Below are 19,924 nucleotides of genomic sequence, written 5' to 3'. Positions count from 1 at the left end.
TAACTAGTGTCACAGGAATGGATCAAAACATAGTCAGTAAGAAGAGTCAGTCTTCTTGTACTTAAGTCGGAATTTTGCCTTTTGTATTTAATTCAGATGCAATTTCTGTGTTTCATCGTCAATAAGAAGGACCAAGGGATACAGTAAACCTGGAGTGTAGCATCGGAATCTATAACTAGTGTCACAGGGATGGTTCAAAACATGGACAGTAATAAGAGTCAGTCTTCTTGTACTTAGGTCAACATTGTGCCTTTTGTATTTAATTCCGATGCAATATCTGTGTTTCATCGTCAGTAAGAAGGTCAGAGGGATACAGTAATCCTAAAGTGAAGCATCGGAATCTATAACTAGTGTCACAGGAATGGTTCAAACATAGACAGTAGAAAGAGTCAGTCTTCTTGTACTTAAGTCGGCATTGTGCCTTTTGTATTTAATTCCGATGCAATTTCTGTGTTTCATCGTCAATAAGGAGGTCCAAGGGAAACGGTAAACCTGAAGTGAAGCATCGGAATCTATAACTAGTGTCACAGGAATGGTTCAAACATAGACAGTAAGAAGAGTCAGTCTTCTTGTACTTAAGTCGGCATTGTGGCTTTTGTATTAAATCCAATGCAATTTCTGTGTTTCATCGTCAATAAGAAGGTCAGAGGGATACAGTAAACCTGAAGTGAAGCATCGGTAGCTATAACGAGTATCGTAGGAATAGTTCAAAGCATAGTCAGTAAGAAGAGTCAGTCTCATTGTCCTAAAGTCGGCATTGTGCCTTTTGTATATAATTCCGACGCAATTTCTGTGTTTCATCGGCAATAAGGTCAGAGGTCTACAGTAAACCTGAAGTGAAGCATCGGAATCTATAACTAGTGTCACAGGAATAGTTCAAAACATAGTCAGTAAGAAGAGTCAGTCTTCTTGTCCTTAAGTCGGCATTGTGTCTTTTGTATTTAATTCCGATGCAATTTCTGTCTTTCATCGTCAATAAGAAGATCAGAGGGATACAGTAAACCTGAAGTGAAGCATCGGAATCCAGAACTAGTGTCACAGGAATGGTTCAAAACGTAGACAGTAGGAAGAGTCAGTCTTCCTGTACTTAAGTCAGCATTTTGCCTTTTGAATATAATTCCGATGCAATTTCTGTGTTTCATCGTCAATAAGAAGGTCCAAGGTATACAGTAAACCTGAAGTGAAGCATCGTAATCTATAACTAGTGTCACAGGAATGGTTCAAAGCATAGTCAGTAAGAAGAGTCTGTCTTCTTTTACTTAAGTCGGCATTGTGCCTTTTCTATTTAATTCCGATGCAATTTCTGTGTTTCATCGTCAATAAGAAGGTCCAAGGGATACAGTAAACCTGGAGTGAAGCATCGGAATCTATAACTAGTGTCACAGGAATGGTTCAAATGATAGACAATAATAAGAGTCAGTCTTTTTGTACTTAAGTCGACATAGTGCCTTTTCTACTTAATTCCGATGCAATTTCCGTGTTTCATCGTCAATAAGAATGTCAGAGGGATACAATAAACCTGAAGTGAAGCATCGGAATCTATAACTAGTGTCACAGGAATGGTTCAAAACATAGTCAGTAAGAAGGGTCAGTCTTCTTGTACTTAAGTCCTCATTGTGCCTTTCCTATTTAATTCCGATTCAATTTCTGTGTTTCATCGTCAATAAGAAGGTCAGAGGGATACAGTAAACCTGGAGTGAAGCATCGGAATCTATTACTAGTGTCACAGGGATGGTTCAAAACATAGACAGTAAGAAGAGTCAGTCTTCTTGTACTTTAGTCGGCATTGTGCCTTTTGTATTTAATTCCGATGCAATATCTGTGTTTCACCGTCAATACGAAGGTCAGAGGGATACAGTAATCCTGAAGTGAAGCATCGGAATCTATAACTTGCGTCACAGGAATGGTTCAAATCATAGTCAGTAAGAAGACGCACTCTTCTAGTACGTAAGTCATCATTGTGCATTTTCTACTTAATTCTGATGCAATTTCTGTGTTTCATCGTCAATAAGAAGGTCCAAGGGATACAGTAAACCTGGAGTGAAGCATCGGAATCTATAAATAGTGTCACAGGAATAGTTCAAACATAGTCAGTAAGAAGCGTCAGTCTTGTTGCACTTAAGTTGGCATTGTTCCTTTCGTGTTTAAATGCGATGCAATTTCTGTGTTTCACCGGCAATAAGAAGGTCAGAGGGATACAGTAAACGTGAAGTCAAGCATCGGAATCTATAACTAGTGTCACAGGAATGGTTCAAACATAGACAGTAGGAAGAGTCAGTCTTCTTGTACTTAAGTCGGCATTGTGCCTTTTGTATTTAATTCCGATGCAATTTCTGTGTTTCATCGTCAATAAAAAGATCCAAGGGAAACGGTAAACCTGAAGTGATGCATCGGAATCTATAACTAGTGTCACAGGAATGGTTCAAACATAGACAGTAAGAAGAGTCAGTCTTCTTGTACTTAAGTCGGCATTGTGGCTTTTGTATTTAATTCCGATGCAATTTCTGTGTTTCATCGTCAATAAGAAGGTCCGAGGGATTCAGTAAACCTGAAGTGAAGCATCGGAATCTATAACTAGTGTCACAGGAATAGTTCAAAACATAGTCAGTAAGAAGGGTCAGTCTTCTTGTAGTAAAGTCGGCATTGTGCCTTTTGTATTTAATTCCGACGCAATTTCTATGTTTCATCGGCAACAAGGTCAGAGGTCCACAGTAAACCTGAAGTGAAACATCGGAATCTATAACTAGTGTCACAGGAATAGTTCAAAACATAGTCAGTAAGCAGAGTCAGTCTTCTTGTCATTAAGTCGGCATTATGCCTTTTGTATTTAATTCCGATGCAATATCTGTCTTTCATCGTCAATAAGAAGATCAGAGGGATACAGTAAACCTGAGTGAAGCATCGGAATCCAAAACTAGTCTCACAGGAATGGTTCAAAACATAGACAGTAGGAAGAGTCAGTCTTCTTGTACTTAAGTCAGCATATTGCCTCTTGAATTTAATTCCGATGCAATTTCTGTGTTTCATCGTCAATAAGAAGGTCCAAGGTATACAGTAAACCTGAAGTGAAGCATCGTAATCTATAGCTAGTGTCACAGGAAAGGTTGAAGACATAGTCAGTAAGAAGAGTCTGTCTTCTTTTTCTTTAGTCGGCATTGTGCCTTTTCTATTTAATTCCGATGCAATTTCTGTGTTTCATCGTCAATAAGAAGGTCCAAGGGATACAGTAAACCTGGAGTGAAGCATCCGAATCTATAACTAGTGTCACAGGAATGGTTCAAAACATAGACAATAAGAAGAGTCAGTCTTCTTGTACTTAAGTCGACATAGAGCCTTTTCTACTTAATTCAGATGCAATTTCCGTGTTTCCTCGTCAATAAGAAGGTCAAAGGGATACAATAAACCTGAAGTGAAGCACCGGTATCTATAACTAGTGTCACAAGAATGGTTCAAAACATAGACTGTAAGAAGAGTCAGTCTTCTTGTACTTTAGTCGGCATTGTGCCTTTTGTATTTAATTCAGATGCAATTTCTGTGTTTCATGGTCAATAAGAAGATCCAAGGGATACAGTAAACCTGAAGTGAAGCATCGGAATTTATAACTAGTGTCACAGGAATGGTTCAAAACATAGTCAGTAAGAAGAGTCAGTCTTCTTGTACTTAAGTCCTCATTGTGCCTTTCCTATTTAATTCCGATGCAATTTCAGTGTTTCATCGTCAATAAGAAGGTCAGAGGGATACAGTAAACCTGAAGTGTAGCATCGGAATCTATAGCTAGTGTCACTGGAATGGTTCAAAACATAGTCAGTAAGAAGAGTCAGTCTTCTTGTACTTAAGTCAGCATTGTGCCTTTTGTATTTAATTCTGATGCAATTTCTGTGTTTCATCGTCAATAAGACGGTCCAAGGGATACAGTAAACATGGAGTGAAGCACCGGTATCTATAACTAGTGTCACAAGAATGGTTCAAAACATAGACTGTAAGAAGAGTCAGTCTTCTAGTACTTTAGTCGGCATTGTGCCTTTTGTATTTAATTCCGATGCAATTTCTGTGTTTCATCGTCAATAAGAAGATCCAAGGGATACAGTAAACCTGAAGTGAAGCATCGGAATTTATAACTAGTGTCACAGGAATGGATGAAAACATATTCAGTAAGAAGAGTCAGTCTCCTTGTACTTAAGTCGGAATTTTGACTTTTGTATTTAATTCCGATGCAATTTCTGTGTTTCGTCGTCAATAACAAGGACCATGGGATACAGTAAACCTGGAGTGTAGCATCGGAATCTATAACTAGTGTCACAGGGATGGTTCAAAACATAGACAGTAATAAGAGTCAGTCTTCTTGTAGTTAAGTCGGCATTGTGCCTTTTCTATTTAATTCTGATGCAATTTCTGTGTTTCATCGTCACTAAGAAGGTCCAAGGGATACAGTATACCTGGAGTGAAGCATCCGAATGTATAACTAGTGTCACAGGAATGGTTCAAAACATAAACAGTAAGAAGAGTCAGTCTTCTTGTACTTAAGTCGGCATTGTGGCTTTTGTGTTTAATCCCGATGCAATATCTGTGTTTCATCGTCAGTAAGAAGGTCAGAGGGATACAGTAATCCTAAAGTCAAGCATCGGAATCTATAACTAGTGTCACAGGAATGGTTCATATATAGACAGTAGGAAGAGTCAGTCTTCTTGTACTTAAGTCGACATTGTGCCTTTTGTATTTAATTCCGAAGCAATTTCTGTGTTTCATCGTCAATAAGAAGGTCCCAGGGAAAGGGTAAACCTGAAGTGAAGCATCGGAATCTATAACTAGTGTCACAGGAATGGTTCAAACAAAGTCAGTAAGAAGAGTCAGTCTTCTTGTACTTAAGTCGGCATTGTGGCTTTTGTATTTAATTCCGATGCAATTTCTGTCTTTCATCGTCAATAATAAGATCAGAGGGATACAGTAAACCTGAATTGAAGCATCGGAATCCAAAACTAGTGTCACAGGAATGGTTCAAAACATAGACAGTAGGAAGTGTCAGTCTTCTCGTACTTAAGTCAGCATTTTGCCTTTTGAATTTAATTCCGATGCAATTTCTGTGTTTGATCGTCAATAAGAAGGTCCAAGGTATACAGTAAACCTGAAGTGAAGCATCGTAATCTATAACTTGTGTCACAGGAATGGTTCAAAACATAGTCAGTAAGAAGAGTCTGTCTTCTTTTACTTACGTCGGCATTGTGCCTTTTGTATTTAATTCCGATGCAATTTATGTGTTTCATCGGCAATAAGAAGGTCCAAGGGATACAGTAAACCTGGAGTGAAGCATCGGAATCTATAACTAGTGTCACAGGAATGGTTCAATACATAGACAATAAGAAGAGTCAGTCTTCTTGTTCTTAAGTCGACTTAGTGCCTTTTCTACTTAATTCCGATGCAATTTCCGTGTTTCATCGTCAATAAGAATGTCAGAGGGATTCAGTAAACCTGAAGTGTAGCATCGGAATCTATAGCTAGTGTCACTGGAATGGTTCAAAACATAGTGAGTAAGTAGAGTCAGTCTTCTTGTACTTAAGTCCTCATTGTGCCTTTCCTATTTAATTCCGATGCAATTTCTGTGTTTCATCGTCAATAAGAGGGTCAGAGGAATACAGTAAACCTGAAGTGTAGCATCGGAATCTATAGCTAGTGTCACTGGAATGGTTCAAAACAAAGTCAGTAAGAAGTGTCAGTCTTCTTGTACTTAAGTCAGCATTGTACCTTTCCTATTTTATTCTGATGCAATTTCTGTGTTTCATCGTCAATAAGAAGGTCCAAGGGATACAGTGAACCTGGAGTGAAGCACCGGTATCTATAACTAGTGTCACAAGAATGGTTCAAAACATAGACTGTAAGAAGAGTCAGTCTTCTTGTACTTTAGTCGGCATTGTGCCTTTTGTATTTAATTCCGATGCAATTTCTGTCTTTCATCGTCAATAAGGAGGTCCAAGGGATATAGTAAACCTGGAGTGAAGCACCGTTATCTATAACTAGTGTCACAAGAATGGTTCAAAACATAGACTGTAAGAGGAGTCACTCTTCTTGTACTTTAGTCGGCATTGTGCCTTTAGTATTTAATTCCGACGCAATTTCTGTGTTTCATCGGCAACAAGGTCAGAGGTCTACAGTAAACCTGAAGTGAAGCATCGTAATCTATAACTAGTGTCACAGGAATGGTTCAAAACATAGTCAGTAAGAAGAGTCAGTCTTCTTGTCCTTAAGTCGGCATTATGCCTTTTGTATTTAATTCCGATGCAATTTCTGTGTTTCATCGTCAATAAGAAGGTCAAAGGGATACAGTAAACCTGGAGTGAAGCACCGGTATCTATAACTAGTGTCACAAGAATGGTTCCAAACATAGACTGTAAGAGGAGTCACTCTTCTTGTACTTTAGTTGGCATTGTGTAGCATCGGAATCTATAGCTAGTGTCAACTGGAATGGTTCAAAACATAGTCAGTAAGAAGAGTCAGTCTTCTTGCACTTAAGTCAGCATTGTGCCCTTTCTATTTAATTCTGATGCAATTTCTGTGTTTCATCGTCAATAAGAAGGTCCAAGGGATACAGTAAACCTGGAGTGAAGCACCGGTATCTGTAACTAGTGTCACAAGAGTGGTTAAAAAGCATAGTCAGTAAGAAGAGTCAGTCTTCTTGTACTTAAGTCGGCATTGTGCCTTTTGTATTTAATTCCGATGCAATTTCTGTGTTTCATCGTCACTAAGAAGGTCAGAGGGATACAGTAATCCTAAAGTGAAGGATCGGAATCTATAACTAGTGTCACAGGAATGGTTCAAAGCATAGTCAGTAAGATTAGTCAGTCTTCTTGTACTTAAGTCATCATTGTGCATTTTCTATTTCATTCGGATGCAATTTCTGTGTTTCATCGTCAATAAGAAGGTCCAAGGGATACAGTAAACCTGAAGTGAAGCATCGGAATCCATAACTAGTGTCACAGGAATGGTTCAAAACATAGTCAGTAAGAAGAGCCAGTCTTCTTGTACTTAAGTCGGCATTGTGCCTTTTGTATTTAATTCCGATGCAATTTCTGTTTTTCATCGTCAATATGAATGTCCAAGGGATACAGTAAACCTGGAGTGAAGCATCGGAAACTATAACTAGTGTCACAGGAACGGTTCAAAACATAGACAGTAAGATGAGTCAGTATTTTTGTACTTAATTCGGCATTGTGCTTTTTGTATTTAATTCCGATGCAATTTCTGTGTTTCATCGTCACTAAGAAGGTCTGAGGGATACAGTAATCCTGAAGTTAAGCATCGGAATCTATAACTAGTGTCACAGGAATGGTTCAAAGCATAGTCAGTAAGAAGAGTCAGTCTTCTTGTAGTTAAGTCGGCATTGTGCCTTTTGTACTGAATTCCAATGCAATTTCTGTGTTTCATCGTCAATAAGAAGGTCCAAGGGATACAGTAAACCTGAAGTGTAGCATCGGAATCTATAACTAGTGTCACAGGAATGGTTCAAAACATAGACAGTAGGAAGAGTCAGGCTTCTAGAACTTAAGTCTGCATTGAGCCCTTTCTGTTTCATTCCGATGCAATTCCTGTGTTTCATCGTCAATAAGAAGGTCAAAGGGAATCAGTAAACCGGGAGTGAAGCACCGGAATCTATAACTAGTGTCACGGAATTGGTTCAAAACATAGACAGTAAGAAGAGTCAGTCTTCTTGTACTTAATTCTGCATTGTGCCTTATGTATTTAATTCCGATGCAATCTCTGTGATTCATCGTCAATAAGAAGATCCAAGGGATACAGTAAACCTGAAGTGAGGCATCGGAACGTATAACTAGTGTCTCAGGAATGGATCAAAACATAGTCAGTAAGAAGAGTCAGTCTTCTTGTACTTAAGTCGGCATTGTGCCTTTTGTATTTAATTCGGATACAATATCTGTGTTTCATCGTCAATTAGAAGGTCAGAGGGATACAGTAATCCTAATTTGAAGCATCGGAATCTATAACTAGTGTCACAGGAATGGCTCAAATCATAGTCAGTAAGAATAGTCAGTCTTCTTGTACTTAAGTCATCATTGTGCATTTTCTATTTAATTCGGATGCAATTTCTGTGTTTCATCGTCAATAAGAAGGTCCAAGGGATACAGTAAAACTGGAGTGAAGCATCGGAATCCATAACTAGTGTCACAGGAATGGTTCAAATTATAGACAGTAGGAAGAGTCAGTCTTCTTGTACTTATGTCGGCATTGTGCCTTTTGTATTTCATTCCGATGCAATTTCTGTGTTTCATCGTCAATAAGAAGGTTTAAGGGATACAGTAAACCTGGAGTGAAGCATCGGAATCTATAACTATTGTCGCAGGGACGGTTCAAAACATAGACAGTAAGATGAGTCAGTATTCTTGTATTTAAGTCGGCATTGTGCTTTTTTAATTAATTCCGATGCAATTTCTGTGTTTCATCGTGACTAAGAAGGTCAGAGGGATACAGTAATCCTGAAGTGAAGCATCTGAATCTATAACTAGTGTCACAGGAATGGTTCAAAACATAGTCAGTAAGAAGAGTCAGTCTCTTGTAGTTAAGTCGGCATTGTGCCTTTTGTTCTGAATTCCAATGCAATATCTGTGTTTCATCGTCAATAAGAAGGTCCAAGGGATACAGTAATCCTGAAGTGAAGCATCGGAATCTATAACTAGTGTCACAGGAACGGTTCAAAACATAGTCAGTAAGAAGAGTCAGTCTTCTTGTACTTAAGTCGGCATTGTGCCTTTTGTATTTAATTCCGATGCAATTTCTGTGTTTCATCGGCAATAAGGTCAGAGGTCTACAGTAAACCTGAAGTGAAGCATCGGAATCTATAACTAGTGTCCCAGGAATAGTTCAAAACATAGTCAGTAAGAACAGTCAGTCTTCTTTGCCTTAAGTCGGCATTGTGCCGTTTGTATTTAATTCCGATCCAATTTCTGTCTTTCATCGTCAATAAGAAGATCAGTCGGATACAGTAAACCTGAAGTGAAGCATCGGAATCCAAAACTAGTGTCACAGGAATGGTTCGAAACATAGACAGTAGGAAGAGTAAGTCTTCTTGTACTTAAGTCGGCATTTTGCCTTTTGAATTTAATTCCGATTCAATTTCTGTGTTTCATCGTCAATAAGAAGGTCCAAGGTATACTGTAAACCTGAAGTGAAGCATCGTAATCTATAACTAGTGTCACAGGAATGGTTCAAAACATAGTCAGTAAGAAGAGTCAGTCATCTTTTACTTAAGTCGGCATTGTGCCTTTTCTATTTAATTCCGATGCAATTTCTGTGTTTCATCGTCAATAAGAAGGTCCAAGGGATACAGTGAACCTGGAGTGAAGAATCGGAATCTATAACTAGTGTCACAGGAATGGATCAAATCATAGACAGTAATAAGAGTCAGTCTTCTTGTACTTAATTCTGCATTGTGCCTTTTGTATTTAATTCCGATGCAATCTCTGTGTTTCATCGTGAATAAGAAGATCCAAGAGATACAGTAAACCTGAAGTGAGGCATCGGAATTTATAACTAGTGTCTCAGGAATGGACCAAAGCATAGTCAGTAAGAAGAGTCAGTCTTCTTGTACTAAAGGAGGCATTGTGCCTTTTGTATTTAATTCGGATACAATATCTGTGTTTCATCGTCAATTAGAAGGTAAGAGGGATGCAGTAATCCTAATATGAAGCATCGGAATCTATAACTAGTGTCACAGGAATGGTTCAAAGCATAGTCAGTAAGAATAGTCAGTCTTCTTGTACTTAAGTCATCATTGTGCCCTTTCTATTTAATTCTGATGCAATTTCTGTGTTTCATCGTCAATAAGAAGGTCCAAGGGATACAGTAAACCTGGAGTGAAGCACCGGTATCTGTAACTAGTGTCACAAGAGTGGTTCAAAACATAGACTGTAAGAAGAGTCAGTCTTCTTTTACTTTAGTCGGCATTGTGCCTTTTGTATTTAATCCCGATGCAATTTCTGTGATTCATCGTCAATAAGAAGATCCAAGGGATACAGTAAACCTGAAGTGAAGCATCGCAATTTATAACTAGTGTCACAGGAATGGATCAAAACATAGTCAGTAAGAAGAGTCAGTCTTTTTGTACTTAAGTCGGAATTTTGCCTTTTGTATTTAATTCCGATGCAATTTCTGTGTTTCATCGTCACTAAGAAGGTCAGAGAGATACAGTAATCCTAAAGTGAAGTATCGGAATCTATAACTAGTGTCACAGGAATGGTTCAAAGCATAGTCAGTAAGATTAGTCAGTCTTCTTGTACTTAAGTCATCATTGTGCATTTTCTATTTAATTCGGATGCAATTTCTGTGGTTCATCGTCAATAAGAAGGTCCAAGGGATACAGTAAACCTGAAGTGAAGCATCGGAATCCATAACTAGTGTCACAGGAATGGTTCAAAACATAGTCAGTAAGAAGAGCCAGTCTTCTTGTACTTAAGTCGGCATTGTGCCTTTTGTATTTAATTCCGATGCAATTTCTGTGTTTCATCGTCAATATGAATGTCCAAGGGATACAGTAAACCTGGAGTGAAGCATCGGAAACTATAACTAGTGTCACAGGAACGGTTCAAAACATAGACAGTAAGATGAGTCAGTATTCTTGTACTTAAGTCGGCATTGTGCTTTTTGTATTTAATTCCGATGGAATTTCTGTGTTTCATCGTCACTAAGAAGGTCTGAGGGATACAGTAATCCTGAAGTTAAGCATCGGAATCTATAACTAGTGTCACAGGAATGGTTCAAAGCATAGTCAGTAAGAAGAGTCAGTCTTCTTGTAGTTAAGTCGGCAGTGTGCCTTTTGTACTGAATTCCAATGCAATATCTGTGTTTCATCGTCAATAAGAAGGTCCAAGGGATACAGTAAACCTGAAGTGAAGCATCGGAATCTATAACTAGTGTCACAGGAATGGTTCAAAACATAGACAGTAGGAAGAGTCAGGCTTCTAGAACTTAAGTCTGCATTGAGCCCTTTCTGTTTCATTCCGATGCAATTCCTGTGTTTCATAGTCAATAAGAAGGTCAAAGGGAATCAGTAAACCGGGAGTGAAGCACCGCAATCTATAACTAGTGTCACAGAATTGGTTCAAAACATAGACAGTAAGAAGAGTCAGTCTTCTTGTACTTAATTCTGCATTGTGCCTTATGTATTTAATTCCGATGCAATCTCTGTGTTTCATCGTCAATAAGAAGATCCAAGGGATACAGTAAACACGAAGTGAGGCATCGGAACGTATAACTAGTGTCTCAGGAATGGATCAAAACATAGTCAGTAAGAAGAGTCAGTCTTCTTGTACTTAAGTCGGCATTGTGCCTTTTGTATTTAATTCGGATACAATATCTGTGTTTCATCGTCAATTAGAAGGTCAGAGGGATACAGTAATCCTAATTTGAAGCATCGGAATCTATAACTAGTGTCACAGGAATGGCTCAAAGCATAGTCAGTAAGAATAGTCAGTCTTCTTGTACTTAAGTCATCATTGTGCATTTTCTATTTAATTCGGATGCAATTTCTGTGTTTCATCGTCAATAAGAAGGTCCAAGGGATACAGTAAAACTGGAGTGAAGCATCGGAATCCATAACTAGTGTCACAGGAATGGTTCAAATTATAGACAGTAGGAAGAGTCAGTCTTCTTGTACTTATGTCGGCATTGTGCCTTTTGTATTTCATTCCGATGCAATTTCTGTGTTTCATCGTCAATAAGAAGGTTTAAGGGATACAGTAAACCTGGAGTGAAGCATCGGAATCTATAACTATTGTCACAGGGACGGTTCAAAACATAGACAGTAAGATGAGTCAGTATTCTTGTATTTAAGTCGGGATTGTGCTTTTTTAATTAATTCCGATGCAATTTCTGTGTTTCTTCGTGACTAAGAAGGTCAGAGGGATACAGTAATCCTGAAGTGAAGCATCGGAATCTATAACTAGTGTCACAGGAATGGTTCAAAGCATAGTCAGTAAGAAGAGTCAGTCTCTTGTAGTTAAGTCGGCATTGTGCCTTTTGTTCTGAATTCCAATGCAATATCTGTGTTTCATCGTCAATAAGAAGGTCCAAGGGATACAGTAATCCTGAAGTGAAGCATCGGAATCTATAACTAGTGTCACAGGAACGGTTCAAAACATAGTCAATAAGAAGAGTCAGTCTTCTTGTACTTAAGTCGGCATTGTGCCTTTTGTATTTAATTCCGATCCAATTTCTGTCTTTCATCGTCAATAAGAAGATCAGTCGGATACAGTAAACCTGAAGTGAAGCATCGGAATCCAAAACTAGTGTCACAGGAATGGTTCAAAACATAGACAGTAGGAAGAGTAAGTCTTCTTGTACTTAAGTCGGCATTTTGCCTTTTGAATTTAATTCCGATTCAATTTCTGTGTTTCATCGTCAATAAGAAGGTCCAAGGTATACTGTAAACCTGAAGTGAAGCATCGTAATCTATAACTAGTGTCACAGGAATGGTTCAAAACATAGTCAGTAAGAAGAGTCAGTCTTCTTTTACTTAAGTCGGCATTGTGCCTTTTCTATTTAATTCCGATGCAATTTCTGTGTTTCATCGTCAATAAGAAGGTCCAAGGGATACAGTGAACCTGGAGTGAAGAATCGGAATCTATAACTAGTGTCACAGGACTGGATCAAAACATAGACAGTAATAAGAGTCAGTCTTCTTGTACTTAATTCTGCATTGTGCCTTTTGTATTTAATTCCGATGCAATCTCTGTGTTTCATCGTCAATAAGAAGATCCAAGGGATACAGTAAACCTGAAGTGAGGCATCGGAATTTATAACTAGTGTCTCAGGAATGGACCAAAGCATAGTCAGTAAGAAGAGTCAGTCTTCTTGTACTTAAGTCGGCATTGTGCCTTTTGTATTTAATTCGGATACAATATCTGTGTTTCATCGTCAATTAGAAGGTAAGAGGGATGCAGTAATCCTAATTTGAAGCATCGGAATCTGTAACTAGTGTCACAGGAATGGTTCAAAGCATAGTCAGTAAGAATAGTCAGTTTTCTTGTACTTAAGTCATCATTGTGCATTTTCTATTTAATTCGGATGCAATTTCTGTGTTTCATCGTCAATAAGAAGGTCCAAGGGATACAGTAAAACTGGAGTGAAGCATCGGAATCCATAACTAGTGTCACAGGAATGGTTCAAATCATAGACAGTAGGAAGAGTCAGTCTTCTTGTACTTATGTCGGCATTGTGCCTTTTGTATTTCATTCCGATGCAATTTCTGTGTTTCATCGTCAATAAGAAGGTCCAAGGAATACAGTAAACATGGAGTGAAGCATCGGAATCTATAAGTAGTGTCACATGGACGGTTCAAAACATAGAACGTAAGATGAGTCAGTATTCTTGTATTTAAGTCGGCATTGTGCTTTTTTAATTAATTCCGATGCAATTTCTGTTTTCATCGTCACTAAGAAGGTCAGAGGGATACAGTAATCCTGAAGTGAAGCATCGGAATCTATAACTAGTGTCACAGGAATGGTTCAAAGCATAGTCAGTAAGAAGAGTCAGTCTCTTGTAGTTTAGTCGGAATTGTGCCTTTTCTATTTAATTATGATGCAATTCCTGTGTTTCATCGTCAATAAGAAGGTCCAAGGGAAACAGTAAACCTGGAGTGAAGAAACGGAATCTATAACTAGATTCACAGGGACGGTTCAAAAAATAGACAGAAAGATGAGTCAGTATTCTTGTACTTAAGTCGGCATTGTGCTTTTTGTATTTAATTCCGATGCAATTTCTGTGTTTCATCGTCAATAAGAAGATCCATGGGATACAGTAAACCTGAAGTGAAGCATCGGAATTTATAACTAGTGTCACAGAAATGGATCAAAACAAAGTCAGTAAGAAGAGTCAGTCTTCTTGTACTTATGTCATCATTGTGCATTTTCTATTTAATTCGGATGCAATTTCTGCATTTCATCGTCAATAAGATGGTTCAAGGGATACAGTAAACCTGGAGTGAAGCATCGGATTCTATAACTAGTGTCACAGGAATGGTTCAAATCATAGACAGTAAGAAGAGTCAGACTTCTTTCACTTAAGTCTGCATTGTGCCTTTTGTATTTAATTCCGATGCAATTTCTGTGTTTCATGGACAATAGGAAGGTCCAAGGGATACAGTAAACCTTTAGTGAAGCATCGGAATCTATAACTAGTGTCACAGGGACGGTTCAAAACATAGACAGAAAGATGAGTCAGTATCCTTGTACTTAAGTCGGCATTGTGCTTTTTGTATTTAATTCCGATGCAATTTCTGTGTTTCATCGGCAATAAGGTCTGAGGTCTACAGTAAACCTGAAGTGAAGCATCGGAATCTATAACTAGTGTCACAGGAATAGTTCAAAACGCAGTCAGTAAGAAGAGTCAGTCTTCTTGGCCTTAAGTCCGCATTGTGCCTTTTGTATATAATTCCGATGCAATTTCTGTCTTTCATCGTCAATAAGAAGATCAGTGGGATACAGTAAACCTGAAGTGAAGCATCGGAATCCAAAACTAGTGTCACATGAATGGTTCAAAGCATAGACAGTAGGAAGAGTCAGTCTTCTTGTACTTAAGTCGGTATTTTGCCTTTTGAATTTAATTCCGATGCAATTTCTGTGTTTCATCGACAATAAGAAGGTCCAAGGTATACGGAAAACCTGAAGTGAAGCATCGTAATATATAACTAGTGTCACAGGAATGGTTCAAAACATAGACAATAAGAATAGTCAGTCTTCTTGTACTTAAGTCGACATTGTGCCGTTTCTACTTAATTCCGATGCAATTTCAGTGTTTCATCGTCAATAAGAAGGTCAGAGGGATACAAAAAGCCTGAAGTGAAGCATCGGAATCTATAACTAGTGTCACAGTAATGGTTTAAAACATAGTCATGAAGAAGAGTCAGTCTTCTTGTACTTAAGTCCTCATTGTGCCTTTCCTATTTAATTCCCATGCAATTTCTGTGTTTCATCGTCAATAAGAAGGTCAGAGGGTTACAGTAAACCTGAAGTGTAGCATCGGAATCTATAGCTAGTGTCACTGGAATGGTTCAAAACATAGTCAGTAAGGAGAGACAGTCTTCTTGTCCTTAAGTCGGCATTGTGCTTTTGTATTTAATTCCGATGCAATTTCTGTGTTTCATAGTCAACACGAAGGTCCAAGGGATACAGTATACCTGTTGTGAAGCATCGGAATCTATAACTAGTGTCACAGGAATGGTTCAAAACATAGACAGTAAGAAGAGTCAGTCTTCTTGTACTTAGGTCGGCATTGTGCCTTTTGTATTTAATTATGATGCAATTCCTGTGTTTCATCGTCAATAAGAAGGTCCAAGGGAAACAGTAAACCTGGAGTGAAGCAACGGAATCTATAACTAGTGTCACAGGAATGGATCAAAACATAGACCGTAAGAAGAGTTAGTCTTCTTGTAATTAATTCTGCATTGTGCCTTTTGTATATAATAGCGATGCAACTTCTGTGTTTCATCGTCAATAAGAAGATCCAAGGGATACAGTAAACCTGAAGTGAAACATCGGAATTTATAACTAGTGTCACAGGAATGGATCAAAACATAGTCAGTAAGAAGAGTCAGTCTTCTTGTACTTATGTCATCATTGTGCATTTTCTATTTAAATCGGATGCAATTTCTGTGATTTATCGTCAATAAGAAGGTTCAAGGGATACAGTAAACCTGGAGTGAAGCATCGGAATCTATAACTAGTGTCACATGAATGGTTCAAATCATAGACAGTAAGAAGAGTCAGACTTCTTTCACTTAAGTCGGCATTGTGCCTTTTGTATTTAATTCCGATGCAATTTCTGTGTTTCATGGACAATAAGTATGTCCAAGTGATACAGTAAACCTGGAGTGAAGCATCGGAATCTATAACTAGTGTCACAGGGACGGTTCAAAACATAGACAGTAAGATGAGTCAGTATTCTTATACTTAAGAGGGCATTGTGCTTTTTGTATTTAATTCCGATGCAATTTCTGTGTTTCATCGGCAATAAGGTCTGAGGTCTACAGTAAACCTGAAGTGAGGCATCGGAATCTATAACTAGTGTCACAGGAATAGTTCAATACATAGTCAGTAAGAAGAGTCAGTCTTCTTTTACTTAAGTCGGCATTGTGCCTTTTGTATTTAATCCCGATGCAATTTCTGTGATTCATCGTCAATAAGAAGATCCAAGGGATACAGTAAACCTGAAGTGAAGCTTCGGAATCTATAACTAGTGTCACAGGAATAGTTCAAAACATAGTCAGTAAGAACAGTCAGTCTTCTTTGCCTTAAGTCGGCATTGTGCCGTTTGTATTTAATTCCGATCCAATTTCTGTCTTTCATCGTCAATAAGAAGATCAGTCGGCTACAGTAAACCTGAAGTGAAGCATCGGAATCCAAAACTAGTGTCACAGGAATGGTTCAAAACATAGACAGTAGGAAGAGTAAGTCTTCTTGTACTTAAGTCGGCATTTTGCCTTTTGAATTTAATTCCGATTCAATTTCTGTGTTTCATCGTCAATAAGAAGGTCCAAGGTATACTGTAAACCTGAAGTGAAGCATCGTAATCTATAACTAGTGTCACAGGAATGGTTCAAAACATAGTCAGTAAGAAGAGTCAGTCTTCTTTTACTTAAGTCGGCATTGTGCCTTTTCTATTTAATTCCGATGCTATTTCTGTGTTTCATCGTCAATAAGAAGGTCCAAGGGATACAGTGAACCTGGAGTGAAGAATCGGAATCTATAACTAGTGTCACATGGACGGTTCAAAACATAGACAGTAAGATGAGTCAGTATTCTTGTATTTAAGTCGGCATTGTGCTTTTTTAATTAATTCCGATGCAATTTCTGTGTTTCATCGTCACTAAGAAGGTCTGAGGGATACAGTAATCCTGAAGTGAAGCATCGGAATCTATAACTAGTGTCACAGGAATGGTTCAAAGCATAGTCAGTAAGAAGAGTCAGTCTTCTTGTACTTAAGTCGGCGTTGTGCCTTTTGTATTTAATTCGGATACAATATCTGTGTTTCATCGTCAATTAGAAGGTAAGAGGGATGCAGTAATCCTAATTTGAAGCATCGGAATCTATAACTAGTGTCACAGGAATGGTTCAAAGCATAGTCAGTAAGAATAGTCAGTCTTCTTGTACTTAAGTCATCATTGTGCATTTTCTATTTAATTCGGATGCAATTTCTGTGTTTCATCGTCAATAAGAAGGTCCAAGGCATACAGTAAAACTGGAGTGAAGCATCGGAATCCATAACTAGGGTCACAGGAATGGTTCAAATCATAGACAGTAGGAAGAGTCAGTCTTCTTGTACTTATGTCGGCATTGTGCCTTTTGTATTTCATTCCGATGCAATTTCTGTGTTTCATCGACAATAAGAAGGTCCAAGGAATACAGTAAACATGGAGTGAGGCATCGGAATCTATAACTAGTGTCACATGGACGGTTCAAAACATAGACAGTAAGATGAGTCAGTATTCTTGTATTTAAGTCGGCATTGTGCTTTTTTAATTAATTCCGATGCAATTTCTGTGTTTCATCGTCACTAAGAAGGTCAGAGGGATACACTAATCCTGAAGTGAAGCATCGGAATCTATAACTAGTGTCACAGGAATGGTTCAAAGCATAGTCAGTAAGAAGAGTCAGTCTCTTGTAGTTTAGTCGGAATTGTGCCTTTTCTATTTAATTATGATGCAATTCCTGTGTTTCATCGTCAATAAGAAGGTCCAAGGGAAACAGTAAACCTGGAGTGAAGCAACGGAATCTATAACTAGATTCACAGGGACGGTTCAAAACATAGACAGAAAGATGAGTCAGTATTCTTGTACTTAAGTCGGCATTGTGCTTTTTGTATCTAATTCCGATGCAATTTCTGTGTTTCATCGGCAATAAGGTCTGAGGTCTACAGTAAACCTGAAGTGAAGCATCGGAATTTATAACTAGTGTCACAGGAATAGTTCAAAACGCAGTCAGTAAGAAGAGTCAGTCTTCTTGGCCTTAAGTCCGCATTGTGCCTTTTGTATATAATTCCGATGCAATTTCTGTCTTTCATCGTCAATAAGAAGATCAGTGGGATACAGTAAACCTGAAGTGAAGCATCGGCATCCAAAACTAGTGTCACTTGAATGGTTCAAAGCATAGACAGTAGGAAGAGTCAGTCTTCTTGTACTTAAGTCGGTATTTGGCCTTTTGAATTTAATTCCGATGCAATTTCTGTGTTTCATCGTCAATACGAAGGTCCAAGGGATACAGTAAAACTGGAGTGAAGCATCGGAATCTATAACTAGTGTCACAGGAATGGTTCAAAACATAGACAATAAGAATAGTCAGTCTTCTTGTACTTAAGTCGAAATTGTGCCGTTTCTACTTAATTCCGATGCAATTTCAGTGTTTCATCGTCAATAAGAAGGTCAGAGGGATACAAAAAACCTGAAGTGAAGCATCGGAATCTATAACTAGTGTCACAGTAATGGTTTAAAACATAGTCATGAAGAAGAGTCAGTCTTCTTGTACTTAAGTCCTCATTGTGCCTTTCCTATTTAATTCCGATGCAATTTCTGTGTTTCATCGTCAATAAGAAGGTCAGAGGGTTACAGTAAACCTGAAGTGTAGCATCGGAATCTATAGCTAGTGTCACTGGAATGGTTCAAAACATAGTCAGTAAGGAGAGACAGTCTTCTTGTCCTTAAGTCGGCATTGTGCTTTTGTATTTAATTCCGATGCAATTTCTGTGTTTCATAGTCAACACGAAGGTCCAAGAGATACAGTATACCTGGAGTGAAGCATCGGAATCCATAACTAGTGTCACAGGAATGGTTCAAAACATAGACAGTAAGAAGAGTCAGTCTTCTTGTACTTAGTTCGGCATTGTGCCTTTTGTATTTAATTATGATGCAATTTCTGTGATTTATCGTCAATCAGAAGGTTCAAGGGATACAGTAAACCTGGAGTGAAGCATCGGAATCTATAACTAGTGTCACATGAATGGTTCAAATCATAGACAGTAAGAAGAGTCAGACTTCTTTCACTTAAGTCGGCATTGTGCCTTTTGTATTTAATTCCGATGCAATTTCTGTGTTTCATGGACAATAAGTATGTCCAAGTGATACAGTAAACCTGGAGTGAAGCATCGGAATCTATAACTAGTGTCACAGGGACGGTTCAAAACATAGACAGTAAGATGAGTCAGTATTCTTATACTTAAGTCGGCATTGTGCTTTTTGTATTTAATTCCGATGCAATTTCTGTGTTTCATCGGCAATAAGGTCTGAGGTCTACAGTAAACCTGAAGTGAAGCATCGGAATCTATAACTAGTGTCACAGGAATAGTTCAAAACATAGTCAGTAAGAAGAGTCAGTCTTCTTGCACTTAAGTCAGCATTGTGCCCTTTCTATTTAATTCTGATGCAATTTCTGTGTTTCATCGTCAATAAGAAGGTCCAAGGGATACAGTAAACCTGGAGTGAAGCACCGGTATCTGTAACTAGTGTCACAAGAGTGGTTCAAAACAAAGACTGTAAGAAGAGTCAGTCCTCTTTTACTTTAGTCGGCATTGTGCCTTTTGTATTTAATCCCGATGCAATTTCTGTGATTCATCGTCAATAAGAAGATCCAAGGGATACAGTAAACCTGAAGTGAAGCATCGCAATTTATAACTAGTGTCACAGGAATGGATCAAAACATAGTCAGTAAGAAGAGTCAGTCTTCTTGTACTTAAGTCGGAATTTTGCCTTTTGTATTTAATTCCGATGCAATTTCTGTGTTTCATCGTCACTAAGAAGTTCTGAGGGATACAGTAATCCTGAAGTTAAGCATCGGAATCTACAACTAGTGTCACAGGAATGGTTAAAAAGCATAGTCAGTAAGAAGAGTCAGTCTTCTTGTACTTAAGTCGGCATTGTGCCTTTTGTATTTAATTC

Source organism: Schistocerca serialis, unplaced genomic scaffold (assembly GCF_023864345.2).
Source record: "Schistocerca serialis cubense isolate TAMUIC-IGC-003099 unplaced genomic scaffold, iqSchSeri2.2 HiC_scaffold_1370, whole genome shotgun sequence".
Classification (NCBI taxonomy): domain Eukaryota; kingdom Metazoa; phylum Arthropoda; class Insecta; order Orthoptera; family Acrididae; genus Schistocerca; species Schistocerca serialis.
Note: the sequence above shows the minus strand (reverse complement) of the source record.